Source organism: Lathamus discolor, chromosome 6 (assembly GCF_037157495.1).
Source record: "Lathamus discolor isolate bLatDis1 chromosome 6, bLatDis1.hap1, whole genome shotgun sequence".
Taxonomy (NCBI): Eukaryota; Metazoa; Chordata; class Aves; order Psittaciformes; family Psittacidae; genus Lathamus; species Lathamus discolor.
In genome coordinates this window covers 32031043-32038631 of record NC_088889.1, presented here as the reverse complement: position 1 = coordinate 32038631, position 7589 = coordinate 32031043, and the positions used below count along the sequence as shown (strand labels likewise).

At 47.7% G+C, this 7589-nt stretch overlaps 1 long non-coding RNA gene and 1 other non-coding gene across 2 annotated transcripts; one reads left to right on the top strand and one right to left on the bottom strand.

Moving 5' to 3' along the window:
- Positions 1 to 2052: 2052 nt before the first annotated feature.
- TRNAT-UGU (transfer RNA threonine (anticodon UGU)) lies at positions 2053 to 2125 on the bottom strand. Its single transcript has one exon. It is a non-coding gene; the product is annotated as a tRNA-Thr (tRNA).
- Positions 2126 to 2721: 596 nt separating this feature from the next.
- LOC136017578 (uncharacterized) lies at positions 2722 to 6968 on the top strand. Its single transcript, XR_010613991.1, has 2 exons — positions 2722 to 2802; positions 6819 to 6968. It is a non-coding gene; the product is annotated as an uncharacterized LOC136017578 (long non-coding RNA).
- Positions 6969 to 7589: the final 621 nt, after the last annotated feature.

Sequence of the window (7589 nt, the reverse complement as noted above, 5' to 3'; positions counted from 1 at the left end):
GACCACTCTTACGACTGCTATTTTAAAACAGGCCCTGTTTAATTGTAAAGAAGCATCTCAGTAAAGCGAAAATTCAATCACACCGGCAGCAAACTCGGGATTTAGGGCAGCATGCAATGCACTGCCGTGTCCCCTTACAGCGCCTGCTGTGGATGGCCAGGCCCGTCACGGCCCCACAACGGCAGCACTCGCGGCTGAGAGCATTAGGGTAGGACCGAGGCCTCCCACCGGCATGGGCTCCCCCTCCTTGCTGCTCGCTGGGTTCTGTTAGCCGGGGCAGCGCCGGCGGCCGCGGCTGCGAGGAGCTGGCTCTCCCTCTGGAGGCCTCCGGCTGCATCGGCCGCTCCGAGCCGCATGAGTGAGAGCCGCGGGGCCGGCGGCGCTGTCGGAGGAGCCCTGAAATGGAGGTGGGGTTCGGATGCTCAGCCCCACTGACGCTGCCACCCTGCTGCAGCGGCACACCGGGAGCCCATCACCGCTTCAGAAAACCTTCCGTGGCAGCTCATACACACAGCTACGGCAAACGGGAACAGCCGAAGCCTGTTCCTGTAATACTCCGTGGATGCGGGGAACGCAGCAACCAGGCGTTGCTTCATTATCTTCCCTTCCATGGCAAAAGCACCACAGCCCCAGCCCCTGAACATGAAAACGGTTCCACTGGGCTGTGCCAGGCCCAGCTGCAGAGGCAGGTCCTACATGTTCGCTCTGGGAGAGACTAAACAAACTACACAGCCTTTATGAGCACATGCACGACTGCTTCTGCAGGCCATCTGTGGCACCCAGGGTTCTGGTAATGCTCTGGTTGGTCAAGGCGAAACCCAGCTCCCTGTCCACAGAGAAACTGCACTCAGCCTCCAGCCAGGCCCCCCGAGAGAACCAATCCTCTCATGTGCCATGAACCTGCCGCACGGACCCTGGGAGGACTGCTGAGCCAGGATGACGGTCAGCTGGTAACACTGGATGAGGACCAAGCACTGTTCTCCTGGATGACAGGAGACAATGCTGCGAACAGGAATCATTCCAAGCAAACTCTTATGTGCAAGAACCCCAAAGCACAGCAAATTCAAATGTTTTCTGGGGCCTCGCAGCACAGCATGACTCCTGCCATAAGGAGAAACAGCCTGCCAGCCCCCTTTCCTCTCACCACAGCCATGGCAAAACCCCGTGCATCAGCACAACTTCGCTCCACTCTCGGCAGAGAAAGGAGGCTGGAGAGCAGCTGTGACGGGGCAGCAGGGTGGAACACAGGCTGCACTGCTACGCCACAGCCCACGTGTCCCCCTCGGCACATCAAGCCACAGCCTGCAGCAGCTGCCTGCCTGCGCGACAGCGCTGCCATGGTACGAGCACCTTGCAGCATGTGCACTGCGGGTGTTGTCCTTCCCCTTGCCCAAGTGTGTGTATTAATGCCCTTGCTTGGTGTTGGTAGCGACTGCTGTAGTGTTTGCAATGCTAGAAACTAAGAGCCTTGCTGAGAAGAGTTCTGAAAAACAACCCTGAATGCACAAAGTGTGGTGCTCTAGAGGATTTGTGTGGACGTTTCTAGCTCTTTCTCTATAGTGTAAATGCAAAAGTAAAAAAACCCAAAAAACAACAAAATTACACCTCCCTTGTCTAGCCTCTAGTACAGAAATAAAACCAACAGCTCTGCTTGCCTGACACACAGGCAAGAGTCAGATAATCCTGTCCAGTTTATTCTCCACTCAGGGGCAATTTGTTCCCTTTAAAGCCCCTTAACAGCATTTTGCCAAAGCTCCCATCAGGGAAATTGTGATATGAGCTGTACAAATACTCAGCCATCCCCATGCTGCTTCCCAAAGAGCTTATTGTTCCCCCCACTCCTCTGCCAGCACAGAGCACAGCCATGAGATAATTTGGTGACCAGTATCAGTGTTAACACTCAGATTATACCAAAAGCTTTTGCATCCGGTGCGTTCCCTTTGCTACGAAGCCCGCGGAGCTCGCACGCACGCTCTAGTCCGTTACCATCAAAAATAACCCAAAATGAAGCTCGTTGCTGGGAGATGCAGTATGACCTAAAAATGCATATGAAGGCCCCAGCGAGGATCGAACTCGCGACCCCTGGTTTACAAGACCAGTGCTCTAACCACTGAGCTATGGAGCCGCCGCTCAAGGCGTGTCCCGGCTGTCACAAACGGGCAGTCAGGCAGTTCTGCCGCGGCCCCCGGGCGGCCGTTCCCCCGCCCTTCGCCGGAAGAGGCTCGCCCCGAGGCCGGCGTAGCGGCCGCCGTCGAGGGGAGCCCGCGACTCATCCCGCACTGTCCGGGGCCCGCCGGCGGGGGGGCGCGGCTACCCTACCGGCCCCGCCATCTCTGGCTGGTCGCTTAGCGCTCTGCCAGCTGGTCAGCGCTGCGGCTGCGTGCGGAGCGGCCAGGCCGCAGAACGGTGCCTGGCTCGTTCGCAAAACAGGAAATGAAACTGGTCGGAAGCGCGCACATGCAGTCAAGCAAAAAACCCGCAAGAGGAGAAATCAAAAACAGGCGAATGTCTGAAATACAGCCTGAGTTTTACAGGTTAGGAGTAAAAACTGTAACGGCAAAGCCATGTAAGGTGGTGCAGGGTGTTCTTTCTGAAAAGGTTGGGTAGTCTAGCGAAGTCTGAGAAGCGCTGCTGCACCACAGATGTATTGCCCCAGGAGTCCTCGAGCATCACTTGCTTCGTGACCCCTCTCAGCAGCACTCAGCATTAACCTTAGGGTTTCTAGCATGTTCTCTCACCAGGTACCTACAAGCCACGTGTACGCAGGCTGTGGAGCTCAGAGCTAGAAGATGGAAGCTTCAGGTAATAGCTGATGGGTGGAAGGCAGCAATGCTGTAAGGCCCGTTCAGGGGTACTGCATCCAGTGCTGATGCTGGGTACAGTAACTTCTAACGGCACACATTAAAGCAGATGCCTTGCAAAGAGCTTTGGTTGCTTATGGCTGGACTGAACTTTTTAATGTAAGCTGCATGCAGATAAAATCATTTAAATTCCAGTTGTATGCCTTTCAGAAAGCAATATTCAGGGCCCTGTCTTGATTCTGTGGTAGTATCTCTTTCTATAGAATTCAGAGTTGGATCAGTGGGTGGGAAAGAGATGCAATGGGATGGCTCATAAACCTGGCTTGGCTTGGAGAAGTTTTATAAAGAATGTTACACAATGGAATTAAGTCCACAGCAGGATTGGGCTCTGGAGTTACTACATGCCCATCTGCAAACTCAGAAAAGTCAACGGAATCCCAGCTGGAGGCTGGCATGTAAGTGCATCAATGCACAAGAAGTCCAGAACATATTTAAGCATTATTAAAGCAACCCAAACCCACAAACACCCAGAAAGCCCACAACAACACTTTATGAAAACTTGTTAGATGTTACCATATTGCTCTCTTAAACCTCTGTTGTGTTCTGCTACTACACATCACTGCTAAAGGAGAACAAACAGAAGAGATTTCAGCAAGTCCTGATGGGAGTGGACCTTTCACCCCTAGGCAAGAGCTGCCCCAGATTCCCAATATAAGGACAAAGAGACCCTCTTCAGACAAGAATAATTGTGCTGGGTTTAGTATTTAATGCCCTTACATCCTTAAGAAAGTCATCAAAAACTAATGGGCACTTCTGCTGATTAAATTAACCTTGGAAAAGCAGACAGTTGTGCAATGAAAAAAGCAATACAGAATGCAGCTGATTGTTTCAGAGCTGGGACTCACAAAGACAGGATTGTACAAAACCTGTGTGAGAGTTGGCAGCATAACTGAGGCAGTTGGCCCTTACCTTCTCATTTCAACCAGGGCTGACTGCTGGAGTGAAAGATGTTCCTGCAAACACCCAAAGGAACACCTCAGCTATGGTACTTGAGAACAAAAATGAAAGTGGCAGCACCTATAAATGGGAGAAGTAAAGGATTTTATGCATTCTTCAATGGGAGCATTATAAAAAAAAACAAAGCCCCACAATAATAATTAGGCATAAATTGTAACCTTTCTTACCATCGTCTTAAATGGCTGAATGTAAGGGTTTGAAAGCTTGGCTTTTTCTGTCCTTGTTCTCTTTTTATTCTAGGCTCATAATTTACAGCAATAAAACAGGATTGACTGGTTTTCATTTGGGTCTGGAAGACGTGTCAAAACTCTGTAGCAGGAATACTGAATCTTGAACAAGCAGTTACTTAGTCAAAAAATGAGTGGCAAGGTCAGGGATGTCTGAATTCAAGACAGTTCTCAAAGTGGAGTTAATTGTGCTTTAAAATTTTTATGTGCTGCCTCTCTGTTGCTATGTTCACAACACTTTAGGGAATGTACAGATTATCTTTGAAAACCCCTCTGATTACTATGGAAATAAGAATGAACAACTAAACCAATAAATCATTTACATTCCTGCCAGTATTCTTCTATACCTCTACACTGCTCTATTTTATCTTCGTACCCCCAAACACATTAATATCTCCTTGGGAATATTCCTTTAAACACATATTCTTATTTCACCTCAGTATTACGGAGTATCTCATCTTTTTTGTAAGAGGGTGATTCTTTGCAAGTGAAGTCTAAAAATGCTTGTCTTCCTTAAGCTACCAGAATCTATTACTGCAGTAATCACTCCCTCACTAAGTGTACATCAGTGCTTGAGCTGGAACCCCCCCCCCCCCCGCCCCGCCCTGTCTTCACTGCGTTAGTATTGACAGAGCTAGTCCTTCAAATACATTTTTAATAACCTTTTTATATGGTGCTATATCACTGAAAGTTCACTGCATTTATTTTTGTCAGTTCAGAAGGCTGGGATTTCATATGAAAGGATTGGAAAGATTTTTCTGTTAGTGCTCTTCATTTTAAGGGCCCCAAAACATTAATGCTGTGAACATTAATATTCTGGCCTGATAAGTAATCTGGTTCTGTGCATATTGCAGCTGGGCTAATGAGAGAAATCAGAAAAGTAGCTTTGTGGATTGGGAGCATGGCCAAATGGCAGGGATCTCCTACAGTCGATGATTTCTTCCTCTTTTTTGATCTTTTTTAATGTCACCATACCAGAGCAGTGGCATAGGCTGCCTTTCATGTTACCTGAGACATCAAAGGGAGGTACCTGAGGACCTGCCTATTTACTGTTTTTCACTGACACTCACGCCTAATGAGTACAACATGCTGCAGAATCAGCATCCCTGTGCACAAGTGTCACGCTAGCGTTTATTGCATCAGAGGTTATAGATTACAGCTTTCAAGCTCTTAGAAGCTTTGAACCTAAGTCTATTCATATCTAGCGACATGGCGACATGTGCATGCCTTGGGCCATGGACTGGTCCTGCTCCTGAGCTCACCAGGGGATGGCATCCATTAGGACCCATAACAGGAGGCTGTGGGTGGGGGCAGCAGTGCCTGGCAGTATGTTCTTCCATTAAGTTGCACCCAGCTGCCTTGTTTCCCATGGCATATAGGGGAGAAGCTGCTGCCGGAACAGTCACACCCCATTGAAGTTGTTGCACACACACCACCTGAGACTTTGATTGCCGGAACAGGAGCCCCTCTGCAGCAGGTGGCTCCAGTGAACTGACAGGTGCCACTTTTGACTCCTGGCTCACACACGCACTGTCTTGGGCACTCTTCTTCCTTCCTTCCTCAGGCTCGACCCTTGGTTTCCCACAGCAGAGTCTCAGGCGTTCAGTTCCATGGAAAAATAATTAAATAATTGAGTAGTACCGCAAAAGGGACAGCTCCAGGTGGGTGTCCTTGGAGAGGGACCTTGGCAAAGAAATCCCTGGGCAATTTACCCTTAGGATTTATGCGCTTGCCCCTCATTTTAGCCCAATGGGGATTTTTTTGGTCTAGGGTCTTCTAACACCTTACTGGATTTTTTCACTGTTTTCCTACCAGCAGGCTGTTAACTGTTCTTATCTTGTTGAGCTGCAGTTTCTGCTGATGGTTGTAGCCTCCTTATCTTCTGGTTTGTGCCCCTTGTGCACCTGCTTGTCAGCAGATCATGAGACACTAAAAATGTCCTAGACCTAAAATAAACATTACTTAGCAACAACTAAAACATCAATGTGTTACCAACATTCTTCTGACACTAAAGACAAAACACAGCACTGTATCAGCTTCCAGGAGAATTACTAAAATCTAACTCTATTCCAACCAAAAGCGTATCTAGGTGAAAGTCCACAGCTTAGGGCCCAAGGCTTCAGAAATCTAGCTACTCATGCTAAGCAAGTAAAGCTAAGCAAATAGCATACTAGACCACACAATACTGTAACTCAAACTATTTAAAACTTACTTGTTTAAGCTAAATAATATCTCTCAACAAGCAAAATCTCCAGTACTGGGCAAGTGAGGTGCCAGAGCAGAAGGTTCCTGCTGGAGCCATGATACGAATGTCTGACCAGTAAGTTTCCTGGCAAAGAGGAGGAGACAAAGTCCAGAGGGGAAAGTTTGCAGGGTCAGCACGTGAGGCTTCAAAGATCTGCCCCAGCCAGTTGCCTAAATTCCCACTGAAGTAAGGGAAGATGCACCTCGTAAGTGCTAAGTTGCATGGTCACATCTCTGAAACTTTGTGTACTTCAGGAGCCATCAGTGACTCCTGAAGTGACTGAGAATCTCCCTGAGGAGATGAGCCAAGGAATAAATAAATTTGTTCTGCACATTTGCAATGCTGCTTGCCAATTGGTCTCTGGGTTGGGGTGAGGTCCTTGGAACAGGACAGGCCTCTTCTCTGAACCAGCAGAGGATTTTGACATCCTTCATGTCTTTCGAGAACATGAAATTTATTTGCCAACCATCATAATTAATCTGTTTATTCAAGCACCAGGGTAAAACTTCGTTCTCTCACATTATACAGCTATAAAGATCACCTGTGTTTTCACCGTGCCAATCTGTTTCCTGAGTGAAGAAGGAATTCCCCAAGAGTGGACCAACTGGACTTTGCTTCCTGCAAAGTGACTGCCAAAGTCTCTTTGTTTCTCATCACAATAAAAAAAGTCCATTTGCATTTCCCTCTTTTTAATACCTTCTGGTTTATCTTAATACCATCACTGGTTTATCTTTTCGTTAGGAGGGTACGGCAGGAGGGGTGCTCACTGGGCAGCTCTGTTTTGTATATACAATAACACTGTAGCAAATGAAAATATCAAAGCAATTTGTTGGGATTTTTTTAATAGGCAAGTTGATAGGAAATCATTTCCCCATGGGACAGAGCCATGACCCAGAGTGGACTTTCCACACCATTTCATAGCTATCCAGGGTAAGAACACGCATCAAGCTACAGCAAGGTCCAACAGGTAATTTGCTCTGATACAAAGTGCATGCTGCTTATGCCATTAAACCACATCAATGCAATGCAGTCAGTATTACCCTAACTTGCCAAACTGCATTAACCATAATGGTTTCTCTCCAAGACTTTCAGGTGATGCCTTTGGAATAATACCTGCATAAGGCTGCTGGGAAGTCTGACCAAGTGTTAGCATCTTTGCAAAGGCTCGAGTCCTTCAGCCTTCTTGAAGCAGGAAAAAAAAATTATCTCCCTGTGAACAAGCGCTCTGATGTTCATATAAAATACCATATTAGACATTCAAAAGGGTCAAGAATGGGTTATCAAATGAAATACAGCAGC